Consider the following 19684-nt stretch of genomic DNA (forward strand, 5'->3'; position numbering starts at 1 on the left):
AATTGTGATGAGTATTGTTCATTGCTACCACTTAGTTAACCCTTGTTAATAAAGGAAAGTCAAGTGGATGAATTGACTTGAGCCACAAGTCCTAGCCAACTCCCAAGGAAAGACTAGCTTTAGTGCACTCCAAACCAATGAGCAATCTCTCCAATTATCAATCAACAAAGGAATTAGATAACTCAAGTGTCACTAATTACTCTACCTAGGCCAAGAGGAACAAAATCTACACTAAAACTAAAAGAGACATTTCAACAAACACATAAAGTGCAATAGAAGTGAACATTATTAAATGCAATAATTAAAGGAATCTACAACTACAAAAACAAGAGATCAACAATAGAAAAGTAAAGAAGAACAATTATTGTGAATTACCTCTTATTGAATTGAAAGAAAATGGAAGGAACAATAGTAGATCTACAACAAAATATAAGAACAACATAAAGGAAATTACAATAAGGGAATGGAAGAAGAATGAATCTAACAACAAGGAATTGAGATGTAGAAGTAGAAGAAAGCAAAGATTAAAACCTAGATCTAAGAACTAATCTTAATCCTAATCCTAATTCTAGAGAGAAGTGAGAGATTCTCTCTCTAGAAACTAATTCTAACCACTAAAACTGGGCTTGACAGCTTTCCAGTTCTTTCATTTCTTCATGAGTTCTCCAACTTTTCATGCTTCTTTCTTCATTCCCTTGATCCAATCTTTGCCTCCTAAACCTTAAATCACTTAACAAACATATCAAGGCATCTAATGGAATCAAGGAGAATTAGATTTAGCTATTTTAAGTCCTAAAAAGCATGTTTTCACTCTTAAGCACAATTAAAGGAGAATATACAAAACCATGCTATTTCATTGAATAAATGTGGGTAAAAGGTCGTAAAGTCCCCTAAAATTAATACAAGATAAACCGTCAAATTGGGGTTTGTCACGTATCCCATCACCAAAACCCATAATCTACTCAAATGTGAGAAGGGATTTCAAGCATGGTTTCATGTTTCCTTTCCCAAGGTTCCCATGAAACCCAATTGCATTCAATCTCTTTCCCAAGATGATTGAATACTAAACATTAAGTATGAAATTCCTCCTAGCAAATCAAGAGAAGATGAAGAGAAGAAGAATTTTACTATTATCAATCCATTAAGTACAACAGAGCTCCCTCTCTCAATGAGAGGGAAATTAGCTACTCATAGCTTAGAAAGTACTCAAAAGTGAAATGTAAAAGTGGATCTAGAACTAACTGCTTAACCCCTTCTTCAGTACTCTTTTGGGGTATATATACTACTCCTAGTGAAAATAAAAAAATTACAAAAGTGAAAAAGGAAAATTACATTTTGGAGGGAAAGAAAGCACTTAATAAACGTGACCCCTTAGCTGGCATGTGGTTGGCGCTTCTAAGTCGTGTCATGTGCCTTGCAAAATGGCTTAGCATGCCACACCCTTTGACTCCTCCACTTTCCTTGCTTCTAGAAATTTGAACTGGCGTGCCACGCCCTTGTTGTGTACTTGGTTGACTTCTCTGGAAAGTTGCACTAGCGTGGCACGCCCAGGGTTTGGCGTGCCACGCCCTTGTTATGTAATTGGCCCATCTGCTTGGCATGCCACGCCATGAACTCAAGTGGCACGCCCAGTCTTCTCTTGCCTCTGAATGACATTGGCATGCCACGCCTTGTTGCTCAAGTGGCACGCCTATGTGAAGAATAGTCATTGGTGTGCCACGCCTTCGAGCTCAAGTGACACGCCTATTGTAATTGGCTTCTTCCACACCTTCTGGAAAGTTATACCAGCGTGTCATGCCTGAAGGTTGGCGTGCCACGCCCATGATCTTGTGTTGTTCCAGTAAGTGGCGTGCCATGCCTTGACCTTCAAGTGGCACGCCAAAGTGAGTTTTTGGGCCTGGCGTGCCACGCCTTTGACACTAAGTGGCACGCCCATGATGGTTGATGGATCTGGCGTGCCATGCCCAGCCTGGCGTGCCACACCCGTCATGTGTTCCTCTTCTTTGCTCTCTGGGATTTAGAACAAGGTTGGTTTCTTGACAACTTTTTAGCACAAGAGAAAGGTGGTATAGGCAATCAGAATATGAGTCCCCAAACACAGAGAAATTGTCCATGAATACTTCTATAAACTTCTCAATCATATCTGAAAAAATAGAGAGCATGCACCTTTGGAATGTGGCAGGTGCATTGCACAATCCAAAGGGCATTCTCCTATAAGCAAAAACGCCATATGGACAAGTAAATGAAGTTTTTTCCTGATCCTTGGGGTCTACAACAATCTGGTTGTAGCCCGAATACCTGTCTAGAAAACAATAGTACTCATGTCCTGCCAATCTTTCAAGCATCTGGTCCATGAAGGGTAGGGGAAAGTGATCTTTCCAGGTGGCTTCATTAAGTTTCCGGTAGTCAATGCACATACGCCATCTGGTTACCGTTCTTGTGGGTATCAATTCATTTTTCTCATTTGCCATAACAGTGATCCCCCCTTTCTTAGGGACTACTTGCACCGGGCTTACCCAAGGGCTGTCCGAGATGGGGTAGATCACCCCTGCTTGCCACAATTTTAGAACATCTTTCTGAACTACTTCATTCAGAGTTGGGTTCAGTCTCCTTTGTTGCTGTCTTGAGGGTTTGGCATCCTCTTCAAGTAAGATTTTATGCATGCACATTGAAGGGATGATCCCCTTTAAATCTGAAAGTGTCCAGCCTATGGCATCCTTGTGTTATCTCAGCACTTGGATAAGTTCCTCCTCTTGTTCCTTGCTTAGACTTGAATTTATGATCACTGGGTAAGTGTTATTAGTGCCCAGGTATGCATACTTCAAGCTAGGAGGTAAGGTTTTCAGCTCTAATTTTGGTGCATCTGCATTTTTGTTATTTGTGGTAGTTGGCATGATTGAGCTCCTCAAGGTTGCTTGTTCCAGCTCAATATTTTCCTCACATTATTCTTCCCCCATAACTTCTTGAACTATCTGTTCCATGGTATCTACCATCATGTATTCTCCTATAGATTCCTTGGGGTAGCTCATTGCTTTGAAGACGTTGAAGACCATTTTTTCTTCATGCAATCTCAAGACTAGTTCCCCCTTTTTGTACATCAATGATGGCTCCAGCAGTAGCTAGAAATGGTCTTCCCAGGATAATTGATATGTTGGCCTCTTCCTTCATGTCTATCACAACAAAATCAGCAGGGAAAATAAACTCCCCTACTTTCACTAGTAAATCTTCCACCACCCCATGTGGAAACTTGAATGTTCTGTCAGCCAATTGGAGTGCCATTCTTGTTGGCTTGGCTTCCTCAATCTTCATTCTTCTCATCATGGTTAGGGACATGAGATTTATACTAGCTCCCAAATCACACAAAGCTTTCTCAATAGTGATGTCCCCTATGATGCAGGGGATTTGAAAGCTCCCCAGATCTTTCAGCTTTTGAGGTAGCTTCTTTTGTATGATGGCGCTGCACTCCTCAGTCAACACTATGGTTTCTTTTGCTTCCCAGTTCCTCTTTTTGGTTATGAGCTTCTTCAAGAACTTGGCATAGAGTGGCATTTGCTCTAATGCCTCGGCAAATGGTATATTGATTTGGAGCTTCTTGAAGATCTCTAGGAACTTAGAGAACTGACCATCCATCCTATTCTTTCTCAATCGTTGAGGGTATGGTGCCTTTGGTACATAAGGCTTCAAAACTGGTTTTGGAAGGGTTAAAGTTGGGATCTCCTCATCGTCCTTTTTTCCATGTTTTGATGCAACCTCTTCATGACTATCTTTGCTCGGGGCTCCTTCCTCTACAACCTTCCCACTTCTTAGAGTTATGGCTTTGCATTCCCCTCTTGGGTTAGCCATGGTATCACTGGGAAATGTGTGAGTGGAGAGTGGGATTTGTTTGGAAAGAATCCCTACTTGTGCTTCCAACTTTGAGATTGCTGCACCGTGATTTTTCAGACTTGACCTATATTCCTCTTGATTAGCATCTATCCTCTTGTCAGTTTATGCTTGTCTGTCCATGAGGGAGGAGACTGCCCCTGAAATCTGGGATGACAGTTGTGCTATTGCAGCCTCCATCCTCTCAAAGTTGCTCTTGATTTCGCATGATTGCATGGTTGAGGATGGTGTATCTTGATTGAGGTTATTGTGGTATGATGTGTTATGGTATGGTCTATGATTCCCTGTTTGATGGTTGGGGTTGTGGGTTTGTTGATTCGATGGATAAGGCTTGTTGTGGTCCTGGTTGTGGTTTTGTTGATTTCCCCACCCAAAGTTTGGGTGGTTCTTCCAACTTGGGTTGTATGTCTTAGAGTGTGGGTCATAAGGTGTTCTGGATGAATTGTGCACATAATTAAGTTGTTCCCAGTCATCTTCGGATTTTGATCCATTTCTTTCTTGTTGAGAAGTTTAGTTTTGAATGACTGAGGCTTGGTTGGCCTCCATCCTCTTGGTTAGTGCTGCTATTTGTGCCGCAATTGCCTTGTTCTGAGCTAACAAAGCATCTACAGAATTGAGTTATAGTACTCCCTTCTTTTGAGTCCTTTCTGAGGCATAGAAGTACTCATTTTCGGCTACAGTTTCAATGACATCTATGGCCTCTTCAATGGTTTTCTTTTTGTTGAGCGAACCTCCTGAAGAATGATCTACTACTTTCTTTGCTTCATAGGATAGTCCCTCATAAAAGATGTGTAGTTGTACCCACTCATTGAACATTTATGGTGGGCATCTTCTTGTGAGATCTTTGAATCTCTCCCAGGCCTCATAGAGTGTTTCTCCATCTTGCTGTCTGAAAGTTTGCACTTTAGCTCTCAGCCTATTGATTCATTGTGGGGGGTAAAATCTAGCAAGGAATCTATTCACGACCTCCTCCCATGTAGTCAGGCTGTCCTTGGAAAATGATTCTAACCACTTTGCTGCCTTATCTCGGAGTGAGAAAGGGGCCAAGAGTAGTTTGTATATGTCGAGGTGTACCCCGTTGGACTTTACAGTATCACAAATCCTCAAGAATGTGCTGAGATGTTGATTAGGATCTTCTTGGGCATTTCCTCCATATGAGCAGTTATTCTGAACAAGTGTGATAAGTTAAGGCTTCAGCTCAAAATTATTGGCATGAATTATTGGCTTTAGGATGCTGCTGCCACAATTCCCTGGATTTGGGTTGATGTAGGAGCCTAAGACTCTCCTTTCTTGCCCATCATGATTGACTGGGCCTCCCCTGGCATGGTTGTGAACTTCTTCCTCATGATGATTCTCTATGTTCTCCTCCATTTTTGTTTCAAAATACTCTTCCTCTTCCTCAGCACCAACGACTCTCTTCCCTCTTGCTTCCCTCCTTAATTTAAAGAGAGTTCTCTCTAGTTCATAATCAAAGGAAGTTGAAGCTCCGCTTCTCCTACCTGTCATACAAATAACCAAGACAAAGAGCAAGAAAGAAAGTGGGTGAATGAATCACTTTGTTAGAGTGGTTGTTACTGTGAGTGGTGCAATTGATCAAACGGTTAAAAGAGTTGGAAAGGGGATAATTAAAGAAGAAGGAAATTCAACAAAAAATACTAAATTAAAGAAATTAAAAATAACAAGAAAATTAAATTACTTAATCTAGCTCTCCAATCAAGTTAATCACTGTTAAATTTAAGCCAATCCCCGGCAACAGCACCATAAAACTTGATGAATCTCATTCACTACCCACTTTCAAAATTTAGTGAACGAGTTCTTCTTGCAAGCGCACCAGAATTATCGCCAAGTAATAACCCACATAGGAGTGGGATGGTATCCACAGAGATTGGCAAACTCAAACAGTTTTAATTGATTGGTGAATTAGTCAAGCGGATCAATAATAATGTGAGGTGCAGAATTATAAATGGCATAAATGTAAATGACTAAAATATAAAGAAAAGCATTAAAGTGCAGGAATGGAAATTGCAGAATGTAAATTGCTGAATCATAAATGACTTGAATGTAAATGGGAATGGGGAATTGCTGAAAATAAAATTAAGCTATAAAGAAATGGATAGATGAGAATGGAAAATTCATTGAGATTGGGAGATGTTGTCTCTTTGGATCAAATCTAGCTTAGATCTCCTTCAATCATGCAACTCACTGACCTCTTGGCAATCATGATTGATTGAGCCCCAATCCCTTGGTGACTCAATCTCTCAGATCTTGATCAATAGCCAATTCCTTGGTCTAATTGCTCATGAAGAGAGATATGCTTGATCCCTGATTATACCACATACCTTTGTAGATTCAGGTAGAGGGGGGATTATATGTCATGTATCCCATCACCAAAACCTATAATCTACTCAAATGTGAGAAGGGATTTCAAGCATGGTTTCATGTTTCCTTTCCCAAGGTTCCAATGAAACCCAATTGCATTTAATCTCTTTCCCAAGACGACTGAATACTAAACATTAAGCACGAAATTCCTCCTAGCAAATCAAGAGAAGATGAAGAGAACAAGAATTTCATTATTATCAATCCATTAAGTACAACAGAGCTCCCTCTCTCAATGAGGGGAAAATTAGCTACTCATAGCTTAGAAAGTACTCAAAAGTGGAATGTAAAAGTGGATCTAGAACCAACTGCTTAACCCATTCTTCAGTACTCTTTTGGGGTATATATACTACTCCTAGTGAAAATAAAAGACTTACAAAAGTGAAAAAGGAAAATTACATTTTGGAGGGAAAGAAAGCACTTAATAAACGTGACCCCTTAGCTGGCATGTGGTTGGCGCTTCTCAGGCGTGTCACGTGCCTTGCAAAATGGCTTGGCATGCCACGCTCAATGCTTCAAGTGCCACGCTCGTCCCTCTTCAACCTTGGTGTGCCACGCCTTCGAGCTCAAGTGGCACGCCATAGTGACACTCTTGTGTTGGCGTGCCATGCCTTCGAGCTTAAGTGGCACGCCATAGTGACATTCTTGTGTTGGCGTGCCACGCCTTCGGGCTCAAGTGGCACGCCCTTCGACTCCTCCACTTTCCTTGCTTCTGGAAATTTGAACTGGCGTGCCACGCCTAAAAGCTGGCGTGCTACGCCCTTGTTGTGTACTTGGTTGAGTTCTCTGGAAAGTTGCACTAGCGTAGCATGCCCAGGGTCTGGCGTGATACGCCCTTTTTATGTAATTGGCCCCTCTGCTTGGTGTGCCACGCCACGAACTCAAGTGGCACGCCTAGTCTTCTCTTGCCTCTGAATGGCATTGGCGTGCCACGCCTTGTTTCTCAAGTGGCACGCCTAAGTGAAGAATAGTCACTGGCGTGTCACGCCTTCGAGCTCAAGTGGCACGCCTATTGTAATTGGCTTCTTCCACACCTTCTGGAAAGTTATACCAGCGTGCCACGCCTGAAGGTTGGCGTGCCACGCCCATGATCTTGTGTTGTTCCAGTAAGTGGCGTGCCACGCCTTGACCTTTAAGTGGCACGCCAAAGTGAGTTTTTGGGCCTGGCGTGCCACGCCTTCGACACTAAGTGGCATGCCCAAATCTTGCTTATGATGTCTGGCATGCCACGCTTGGTTGCTCAAGTGGCACGCCAAAGTGAGATTGAAAGGTTGGCGTGCCACACCTTCGACTTCAAGTGGCACGCCCATGATGGTTGATGGATCTGGCGTGCCACGCCTAGCTTGGCGTGCCACGCCCTTCATGTGTTCTTCTTCTTTGCTCTCTGGGATTTATTACTAGCGTGCCACGCCCTCATGCATGCTTGGTTCTCCCTTCTGGAATTTGGCGTGCTACGCTTAGCTTCTGGCGTGCCACGCCAATACATTTTTGTGGCATTTGCCCTCAAGTGACACGCCAGTTTCACACGCCCAGCTTCTTGCTTGTCTTCTTCCCATTTTGATACCTTTTTTCACCTGCAATTCAGCACAACTCATCTTCAAAGTAGTGTACCATAATATTCATCAATTAATGCATGAATTGTACTGATCAAATTAGATTTGTGCTCTTTTATGGTCTTTTTATGCAAGAAAGAAAGGTAAATGATGCAAGTCATCATCCTTCTTCTTAGCTGGTTGGGTATCCCATCCTTGTCGTTTATCCATTGCACATTCAACACACAGATTTCATTGAGGATTTCATCAAATCCTGGGTCTTGTTGTTTCATTCTTTCCTCATAGCTATGGTTGGAGGTTGTCAGCTTCACCATTAGCATCCTCTCTATGCTAGAGGGGCTATAATCTATGGATTTCTCCCTCACGTAGCTGAGATAACCATAGGGTTGTCCTGGCTGAGGAACGGCATTGGCGTAGAACTCCCTTACCAAGCCTTCCACCACCTTTCTTAGTGGGTTGCATAAGATTGCCCAGCCCCTACTGTTTATCTCCCTGTTGATCTCAATGTACTCATTTCTTCCCAGTTGGAACCCAACCTCTGAATGATTCCCCTCTCACTCACCCAATCATAGAATTGATTTTGGTTGAATGAGGAGAGGTATTTATACTCATTGAAGGTTAAGCTTAAGGATGCAGAAGTTGGTTCCTTGGTTTTTCTTTTCTTTGATGCTGATGATTTTGGTGGTGGCATTGGGTTGAGAGAGGGTGTTTGAAGGTTTTGAAAAATTTTGAGGGATGTTTCAAGGGAATGCAAGCAAAACAAGATTTTTCTCCAACACCAAGCTTAGAACTTGATTGTCCCAATCAAGAAAAGGAAAAAGAAGTAGGAGAAGAAAGGTAGGGGAAAGAGATGAAAAGAAAGAAGGAATTGTGGGGGTCTTTTTGTTATGCGAAGTTGGGATTTGAAGTGTGAGGAGAGGTGGGAAAGTGAGGGGCTTTTATAAGGGATGAAAAATGTGGTCCGAAGGGTGGGAATAAGGTAATTCAATGCTTTCCCACTTGGGGAGTGGCGCCTAGTGTGAGAAGAGGCGCCAACCCTTATCCCACTATGCTCCTTGCATGTGTTGAGTTCCAAGGTGCAAGTACACTTGACTTCTTTATTTTATGAGCTATTACTCATATGGCCCCTTTTTCTCTCCTGAAAATAAAACTGAACCCCATTAGTAATGACAAAAGAATCCTCCACATTCCTTTTTAATATGAGTGAATGGAATTTCAACTGATGGGTATCCCTTGGGACACCAAACTTAATGCTATGCCATCTCAATAAATTGGATTCATCATTGGGTTTTTACTGTGTTCATAAAGGTAGAATAACTATAATCCTTTCATATTCTTTTGCTTCTAACTTTTCTGAACACAATTAAACCACGTTTATGTTCCCACCAATATATTAAATGTTTTCAAATTGAGTAGTATTGGGCTTGCTAGGTGATCCTTGTATGGTGGTGGCCACACCAAACATAATCCCTGGGCTTACTCTTCAAAATTACTTTATCTAAATGGTTGTAAGCCTAGATTAAGTGGTGAGTGGCCACACCAAACTTAGCTTTTTAGCTAGTTCTCATCCCAATCACTCATCATCAGTAAATGTATTCATCAAACTGCAATTCCAGAATAAAAGAAAATTGCATATCCTAACTAAGAAACTGAAGTAAACTTCCTAATCCACTACTTACGCTCTACTCCTATAAGGCAAAAGAACACAAAAAAAAATTTTAACCGTAATTTAAACTACCTAATTTGCCAAATCTTAACTACTTCTAAGAAAACAATAAATCAAAAGGATATAAAGTGTTGGGGTGCCTCCCAACTAACGCTTCTTTATTGTCACTAGCTTGACATTCTTCCATCTTTAGTTGAGCTTGTAGCTCGCTTTCTGCTCCTCCAAAGAGCCTCCCAGGTAGTGTTTGAGTCTATGGCCATTGACAGTGAAAGTTCTCTGAGTCTTGTCCTCCATGAGCTCTACATGGCCATATGGGGATGTCTTAAGGACAGTGAAAGGTCCTGACCATCGAGACTTGAGTTTCCCTAGAAAGAATTTGAGTCTTGAGTTTAACAATAGCACTTTTTGACCTTCCTCAAACTCTCTCCTTGCTATCTTTTAATCATGCCATCTCTTAGCTTTCTCCTTGTAGATTTTGGCATTTTCATATGCTTGAGATCTAAGCTCCTCCAATTCTTGCAATTGCAAGATCCTTTTCTCCCCAGCGGCAGTACCATCAAAGTTTAGTAGCTTGAGTGCCCAAAAGGCTTTGTGCTCAAGCTCAAGGGGTAGATGACATGCCTTCCCGTACACCAACTGATATGGGGTCATACCTATTGATGTTTTGAAGGCTGTCCTGTATGCCCAAAGAGCATCATCCAACCTCTTCGACCAGTCTTTTCTTAATGCTCCCACAGTTTTCTCTAGGATCCTCTTTAACTCTCTGTTTGATATCTCAGCCTACCCACTTATTTGAGGGTGATAAGGTGTTGCAACCTTATGCTTCACTCCATATCTCAAAAGTAGGGTCTCCAATGGTCTGTTGCAGAAGTGTGTCCCTCCATCACTAATGAGGGCTCTAGGTACTCCAAAATGGCTGAAGATGTTTCTCTTAAGGAAGTTCATGACCACCTTGTTGTCATTTGTTGGGTTGCAATGGCCTCTACCCACTTAGAAATATAGTCCACTGCAACTAGAATGTACTTATTTGCGTATGAGGTGGGGAATGGACCCATGAAGTCAATCCCCCACACGTCAAATAGTTCAAGTTCTAGTATGAATTATTGTGGCATCTCGTTTTTCTTGGGTAGGTTCCCAGCTCTTTGGCACTCATCACACCCTGACACTAATTCCTTTGCATCCTTGAAAATGGTTGGCCAGTAGAACCCACATTGTAGCACCTTGGCTGCAGTTCTCTCTCCACTGAAATGGCCTCCATATGCAGATCCATGACATTGCCAAAGCACTTCTTGTCATTCCTCATGGGAAATGCACCTTCTCAAGATTCCATCAGCACACTTTTTGAACAAATAGTGCTCATCTCATATGTAGTGTTTAGCATCTTTAATTAGCTTTCTCCTCATGTGTTTGTTGATGTTGGTTGGTAGTTCTCCAATAGCTTTGAAGTTAGCTATATCTGCAAACTAAAGGGCTTCTTGGATCATCATCAACTACTTATCAGGGAAGCTCTCATTCACTGAAAATTGGTGTGCCTCTTCTTCTTTTTATGGAATCCTTGAGAGGTGGTCAGCTACTTTGTTCTCTGCTCTACTCCTATCTTTAATCTCAATGTCAAACTCTTGGAGTAGCAAGATCCATCTTATTAGTCTGCGCTTAGATTCTTGTTTGGTAAGCAAGTACTTGAGTGCTGCATGATCAGTGAATACAATTACTTTAGAGCCAATAAGATATGATCTAAACTTATCAAAAGTAAAAACTATGGCTAAAAGCTCCTTTTCTGTAGTGGTGTAGTTCCTTTGATTCTCATTAAGGACCTTGCTAGCATAATAAATAACATGTACTAGCTTGTCTTTCCTCTGTCCTAGAACAGCACCAATGGCCAAATCAGATGCATCACACATTAATTCAAAGGGTAAGTCCCAGCTAGGTGGTGCTATATTAGGTGCAGAGGAAAGTCTGTTTTTTAGTTCATCAAAGGCAAACATACACTCTTTATCAAAAACAAAATGAGTATTTGAGACAAGTTGGTTGCTGAGGGGTTTTGCAATCTTTGAAAAATCTTTAATAAACCTCCTATAGAACCCAGCATGTACCAAAAAGTTTCTGATTGCCTTGACATTGCAAGGTGGGGGTAACTTCTCAATTACTTCCACCTTTGCCTTGTCCACTTCTATGCCATTTCTAGAGATCTTGTGACCAAGAACCACCCCTTCCATTACCATGAAATGGCACTTCTCCCAATTTAAAACCAGGTTGGTTTCTTGGCACCTCTTTAGCACCACAGCAAGATGACATAGGCAATCAGAATATGAGTTCCCAAACACGGAGAAGTCGTCCATGAATACTTCTATGAACTTCTCAATCATGTCTGAAAAGATGGAGAGTATGCACCTTTGGAATGTTGTTGGTTCATTGCACAATCCAAAGGGCATTCTCTGGTAAGTGAAAACTCCATACGGACAAGTAAAAGAGGTTTTCTCCTGGTCCTTGGGATCTACAACTATCTGGTTGTAGCCAGAGTAACCATCCAGGAAGCAGTAGTATTCATGCCCTGCGAGTCTTTCAAGCATCTGGTCCATGAATGGTAGCAGAAAGTGGTCTTTCCGGGTGGCTTCATTGAGTTTCCGATAGTCAATGCACATATGCCATCTGGTTACTGTCCTTGGGGGTATTTGATAAACCTTGATTTTGTGGTTTATCTTGTGCTTATTTTGGGAGATTTTATCACCTTTTCTCACATTTATTCAATGAAATAGCATGGTTTTACAATTCTCCCTTGATTCATGCTTAAATGTGAAAACATGTTTTTTAAGCCTTAAAATAGCTAAATTTAACTCACTTTAATTCCATTCGATGCCTTGATATGTTTGTTGAGTGATTTCAGGTTCATAAGGCAAGTATTGGATGGAAGAAGTGAGGAGAAAAGAATGCAAAGTGGGAGAACTCATGAAGAAATGAAGGAACTGTAAAGCTGTCAAGCCAAACCTCTTCGTACTCAATCGACCATAATTTGAGCTACAAAGGTCTAAATGAAGCGGTTCTAATTGCGTTGGAAAGCTAACATCCGGGGCTTCGAAATGATATAAAATTTGCCATATGTTGCTTTGCGTATTGGAGCGCGCACGCGCCCATGTACACGTGCACGCCGATGCTGCTCGTGGCCCACTAAAGTGAAATCGCCCCTAGCGATTTCTGAAGCACTTTAGGCCCAACCCAACTAATTTCCAATGCTTTTTCATGCAGAATTCAAGCTTGGGCAAGGGGGAGCAATTGTTTTGTAGTATAGCATCATGTAGGCTAGTTTCTAGAGAGATAAGCTCCCTCTTCTCTCTAGAATTAGGTTAGGTTAATCCATCTTAGATCAGGGCATGATTTCTTGATTTTATCTTGTTTTCTTTACAATTTCTTGTTTCTACTACTCTATTTTTCTTAGTTCTCTTGTCAATTTTACTTTTATGCTCTCTTTTATGTTGATGAACTCTTGTTGGATTTGGATCTTTTTTTTAATGTTCTTTTACTATTCTTGCACATTTACCATGCTTTCCGTTTGTACCCACCAAGTGTTTGACAAAATACTTGGTTGGGCTTTAGAGTGGATTTTGAGCATTCTTGGCTTGGAAAGAGTAATTAGGTGACCTTGAGTCTTGAATACGCAACTAATAATGTTGGTGATCTAGAGTTGTTATTTAATATGATTTCCATTAACTCTAATCTTTTGCTAATTCTATTAGTAAGTTGATTAGTACATTTGGATTGAGGTTAACTAGTCTTGTTTGACTTTCTCTTATGGAAGATAACTTACACCTTCTTCCAATGTTGGAGATGATAAAATAAGATAAATTCTTGTTTATTATTGTGATATGATTGATTAGTCTTATTTGACTTTCTCCCTATTTGTTGGAGTTGACTAGATAAGATGAATTAATCATTGTATGACTATGATAGAAAGCCTATGATCTCAAACTTTGCCATGAATGTCTCTCTTTATTACTTGCTTTCTTTAATTGCTTGTTTGATTTACTCTTCTTGCCATTTTATAAACAAAACCCCTTGATCCCCAGAGTCAATAATTGAGCACTTCATTGCAATTCCTTGTGAGATGACCCGGAGTCTAAATACTTCGGTTAATTTTCATTTGGGGTTTGTACTTGTGACAAAACCATATTTTAGTTTGATGTGAGAGTTGTTTGTTGGTTTTGAGCTATGCTTACAACAAAGTAATTCCTTTCTTTAAGAAGAAAAATCTAGACCGACAACAATTTTTGCTATCAAAATAATGGCGCCGTTGCCGGGGAGTTGCAATGGTGTTATGTTATTGGCTATTGTGAATATATGAATATGTTTGTCTTTTTCTTGTTTGTTGGTTTTTGTTAGGTTTAGGACTTTGTTTCTCATTTTTGTTAGTTTTTATTTCCTCTTGCTATTATGAATTCTCACCACTTTGGCTATGAGTTTGGCTCAAATTATGTTGTTAGAAATGGGAGCTACAGTGACAATATGCATCAAGGATGGAACAATCAAAGATAGGAGGAGGCTCAAGTGATTGACCAACCTTATTGGCAACAACCCCCTCCGGGTTCTTATGGGTATAATTCAAATCCTAATGCATATCAATCTAATGGATGTGGTGACCCTTATTGTGATTGTCAACAACCACCACCACATGCCTATGAACCACCTCCTCAACATGATTTTGAACCACCTTACTCACAAGCCCCATATCACCAAACACCTCATTATGACCCCAACCCATATCCACCATACCAATCACCTTGTGAACCATATGAACCATATGAAGAACCACCCTAATTCCACCACCAATACCCTCAAGAACCACCACCTCCATACTATTACCAAGATGAACCACCTTTAATGTATGAGAACTCTCAACCAGAAGATGAATAACCTCCCATATTTGAAAAAATCATGGCTCAATTTGCTAACATTATCGTTACCTTGGACTCATGGGACTCATTCAACAAGCAAAGCACCTCCATGGATGAATGTGAGAAACTAACCGAAGAAAGGAGCATGAAAGAGATTTTAGAATCTCAACATTTGGATAAGGAGATGGGGTATGTCTTGTAACAAGTGGAGGAGGGAAAGATTGTTAATGAAGAAGAAGTGGTTGAAGACCTAGGCGAAGTTGAACAACAGGTGGATTTCAAGTTGGATGACACTTCCACACCAAACAATGTGGTTGATAATTTTGTGGAAGTTGTTGAACCTTCCTCCAATGATCTTGAATTTGGTGTTGAGGAGGATAACGCGCAATCTCCTAAGCATATAATAAATGATGAAAAATTGGAAGAAGGTGAGCAAATAACAAATCTTCCTCTTGAAGATGAGCCCACACCAACACATGATCCTTTGGAATTTGAGGAATCTTCTCCTCTTGAAATTGAGATGGATGTTGAGACAAGTTCCACATTACCTCCAAGTTGTGATATGAAGAATGGAGAAGAGCTAGAAGAAGTTGGTGAAGAAGTGGTTGAATATGAAGAACTTTGTCAAGAGGAAGAGGTTGAAGTTGAAGAAGCTTGAATATGGTTTGCTTGAGACGGATGGGCAACTTAGAGCTCTTTGTGGAGTTAAGAGCAAGAGAGAATTGGTTGATAGGTGGAATTGCCAATCAAGGTTCCTTATGGTTGGAAACTTAAAATCTAAGTGTAATGGGTGGTATAGTTCTCAACTAAAAGGGTCTAGGAAGATGCTTTGGTGTTTACTTGAGAATTTGGATCACTTCTCAGCCAATTGGAATTGTGATGATCAACTAGAAGATGGGTGTGAAAATAAGATATGGGATCCTGGATCACAACATGAAGACCAATTTTGGGAGCTCATATCTTGGGAAGAACATCTCCCAAGCTTGGTGAGGATGGTTGGAAATTCTGACAACCAATTGAAGAGCAAGCATCCTTGGAGATTCAAGGATGAATACAAGCATAAGCCACCATGACAAGGAGCTTCCCATAAGTCCAACTTAAGGACAATAAACAAAAGTGCTAGGTGGGAGACACCCTACCATGGTAATATCTTTTTATTTTCTCTTTTGTAAATATTGGTAGAATTAGTTCAAATTCATATTTAGAGTAGTTTGTTGAGTCTATTTGGCAGTCTAATATGTTAAATAAGGTTTTACGGTGTTTGGGTAGCTGTTTGGAGGTTTGGAATGCTTGGATTGGTGCAAGAACATGAAAAATGTTGAAAAACAGAGCACCAACCCGCGCATGCACGCATCTGGCGCGTACGCGCACCTCAAGCATTTTCGACCATCCACACGAACGCACCATGTACGCATACGCATGGATGCAAAATTTCATCCCTCCATACATTGACCCGAGAGTTGTGCCTACACTACGCCAGTACCATGCCTGAGGCACAAACCACCCACGCATGCGCGCACCTGGCGCGTACGCGTCCTTGAAGCTAATCGCGCATGCACACTGTGCGCGTGCACGCCGATAACGCCACCTGCCCTCCTGGTACATGTTCCAGAGAATTATGCCCAGTTTGTGCCTATTCTGTGCCTGCAACCCACGCGTGCGCGCACCTGGCGCGTACACGTCCTTCTGCCAAACTGTGCATCGGCGCGTAAGCATGCATGGCGCGTCCGCGCCGGTAAAAGAAAGAGTTTTTTTTCTCTCATCTTCCATTTTCTTTTGTCCATTGCATTCACATACTTTTATTCTTCGCATTTTCATTTTTTTTTATAGCCTGTTTTTACTTTATTTTTTTTCGAGTTTCATATTTTAATAATAATGTTGAAATGCTCTTATTCAATTGTTGAGAATTTTTTGGTTAATCTTGGTGCTTTGTAACTTGTTTGACATTAATTGTAATATTTGCTCTACACACAAGATTAGTGCTTTAGTCCTTCCTAACTCATGATCCCTTATTTTTATACCTCATCATCATTGAGTTAGGATGAGACCAAATGCTCTCATGCTTATCACTAATCTTGGGTGTGCCAATTGTTGATTAAACTTGATGCTCAACATACTCTTCATGCCTTAACTTGTTCTTGCATCAAGTATTAGTTGATATGCCATTTGCCTATATTGCTTTCTCACTCACATGCGTAGCTAACATGTAGTGAGGACCCTACTCTTATTTGGCATTGGCCCCTGCCTATGTTCTAGTTGCTTTAATATCTTTGTTATAGGCTTAACTTTCTTTTTTTCTCTCCTTTGAGGTTGGCCACCAAGAAGGAAAGAAATGGAAAGGCTTCTAGATGGGGCACCACACAAGTTCACTCGCACAACCTTTTGAAGGAGCTCATCAATTGTCGCAACCCATCCACATTGCTCTTCTTTGCATGCACCGAGGACGATGCAAATTTCTAAGTGTGAAGAGGTCGTCCGACCGACCTCCATGGGTAACAACTTCCTTTTTCAACACCAATTTTTAATTTTTGTCTTTATTAGATTAGTTGTTGCATTGCAGAATAGGTTGCATGTTAGTTAGAATTTGTACATATTTCACCATTTCTTTTTATGTTTGGACTACTTGGTTAGGGTGATGATTTTTTTCCAAGAAACTATTTTTAGAGCACCCTACCAATTTGAAAAATTTTTTTGTTGAACTTGCTTGAAGAATTTATTTTGGAACATGGTTTTTGAGCTAAGAACACAAGCATGTGAGTATTGAGCCAAATTGCGTGGTTACATCTTATAACCACTTATTTTTATTCTTGTGTGCGTTATTCTCTTTTCTATGATTGTAATCTTTGAATTGTTTGATTCTTTATGTCCATTATTCCATGTATACATGCATTTATATGATTGAGGCCATCATTTCATTTAGCCCACTTACCCAAATACCCTACCTTCCATCAACCATTGTTAGCCAAATTTGAGCCTATTTAATCTCTTTTGTTCTTAATGTTAGCACATCACTAACCCTAAGTAATTTCTTTCTTTAAGAAGAAAAATCTAGATCGACAACAATTTTCACTATCAGTATCAGTTCATTCTTTTCATTTGGCACAACAGTAATCCCTCATTTCTTTGGGACTACTTGCATTGGGCTTACCCAAGGGTTGTTTGAGATGGGGTAAATCACCCCTGCTTGCCACAACTTCAACACTTCTTTCTGAACCACTTCATTCATGGTTGGATTCAGCCTTCTTTGTTGTTGCCTTTAGGACCTGGCACCTTCCTCAAGTAGGATCTTGTGCATGCACATTGAAGGGCTGATTTCTTTCAAATCTGTAAGTGTCCAGCCTATGGCATCCTTGTGTTATTTCAACAATTGGATATGTTCCTCTTCTTGCTCCTTACCCAAGTTTGAATTGATGATCACTGGGTAGGTGTTGTTTGATGTGTGGAAAACGATCCAACACAAAACTCACCGGCAAGTGTACCGGGTCGCATCAAGTAATAAAACTCACGGGAGTGAGGTCGATCCCACAGGGATTGAAGGATTGAGCAAATTTAGTTCATTGGTTGATTTAGTCAAGCGAATCAAGTATTGGTTGAGTGATTTTGTATCCAACAGTAAGTAAACAGAAGAGAATGTAAAGGGAGAGAGCAATTATCAAAGCAAGAGATGATTTAAATTCTGCCAGAGCTCAAACAGAAATGGAAATTAAATTGCGGCAGCGATTCAGCAGAAGAATCAAAATGAAAATTGGATCTCAGGACTCCAGAGACTAGATAGCAAAGTCTAGATCTCAATTGCCTTCCCAGATCCAAGTTCACAAAGCAATTAAAGAGAAATTGAAGATTGAAGCAGTAAAGGAAATTGAATTCAACTCAATTATGCAGTAGGAAAATCAAAGAGATCTTGAATGGAGATTGAGACAGAAATTCCTCAATTCTTCACACCCAAGACTCAAACAAGAAAAGTAAAAAGTGCTCAAGCAAGAACGAGGAAGAAGAGAGATCAATTCTCCTTCCCAATTCTCTAAAATCTCAGTTCCAAGCTCTCAACGAAAAATCAAGTCTAAAGATGTGAAAATTCAAAAATCAAAAAGAAGGTTCTAATTACATCAAACTATCTCCTATTTATACACTTTCTGTTCTTGGATTTTGGAATTTGGATGGGCTTTTGATTTGGTGAAGAAATGAATTAAATTGGACTTTTAATCCAATTTTCAGCCCAAGAGAAAGTAGCTTCCAGGAGGCTGCCCTGCCCTTGTGGAGGGCAGAGCAGGAAATGGTGCATGCGGCCTCGTGCGTGTGATGGGCGTTCAAGATGCTGCCCTGCCCTTGTGGAGGGCAGGGAAGAGTTGCATGGTGCGCCAAGTGCTGCCCGTGCGTGCGTGCTGCTGGCTGAGACTCCCTTGGTGCGCGTTAATTGTGCATGCTGGCCGCGCCAATTTTTGTGCCATGCACCAAGAAATGCTGCCCTGCCCTTGCGGATGGCAGGGCAATGTGCCAATGGTGAAGTCCCATGTTCGAAACTCGGTGGAGGCATATGCTGCTCCTTTTTCCTTGGTTTTCTTGGCACCAAAGTCACGCCTAGTTCCATGCTTCCTCATGGTGCCGTGTTCGATTCTTGGAGATTGAAAGCAAGCTAATTTTTGCTTGTTTTCCTTGTGCTTAAGCGCTATTCCTTTCCTCTTTGTCCTTGGGTTCGAAACCCATAGGAAGCATTATGAAGCAATTTCTTTTGAATTGTTCTTGGATGAAGCCCGATATTGCTCTTGAGGAGGGCAGGGCAGAGTTTTTGTTTCCTTTGGTCCTTGGCATCAAATTGTGCTCCGCCCTTGTTGTGGGCAGGGCAGTGATGCTTATCAAGGCTTGGTTCAATATGCTGCTCTCCTGGAGGGCAGTGTGCTCTTGTGGAGGGCAGTGTTTGCCTCCTCCTTCTATGTTGCACCACACTTCTCATTTCTTAGCCACACTTCTTAAGCCACGTTTTTCTTTTTTTCTTCTTTTCTTCACCTACAAGAAACCAAAACAACCAATCAAAGTATCTCTAAACTCATAAGGTTTATAATTCATTAAAAATCAATTAATTCTTGCTCAAACCTCATGATTTAGCATCAATTTAATGGTGGTTGTTTGATTTAAAGAAGTTATGCATTTTCATTCCAAATTACTTACTTAGGATGCAAGAAAGTGTATAAAGACTAGTAAAACAAGTGAAATTAGCTTGAAAAATGGGTATATGATGACCTGTCATCACAACACCAAACTTAATTCTTGCTTGTCCCCAAGCAAGCATCAAAACTAAGAGAAAATGAAATGAACAAGAAGAG

The sequence above is a fragment of the Arachis duranensis genome, chromosome 3 (genome assembly GCF_000817695.3).
Source record: "Arachis duranensis cultivar V14167 chromosome 3, aradu.V14167.gnm2.J7QH, whole genome shotgun sequence".
NCBI classification, from domain to species: domain Eukaryota; kingdom Viridiplantae; phylum Streptophyta; class Magnoliopsida; order Fabales; family Fabaceae; genus Arachis; species Arachis duranensis.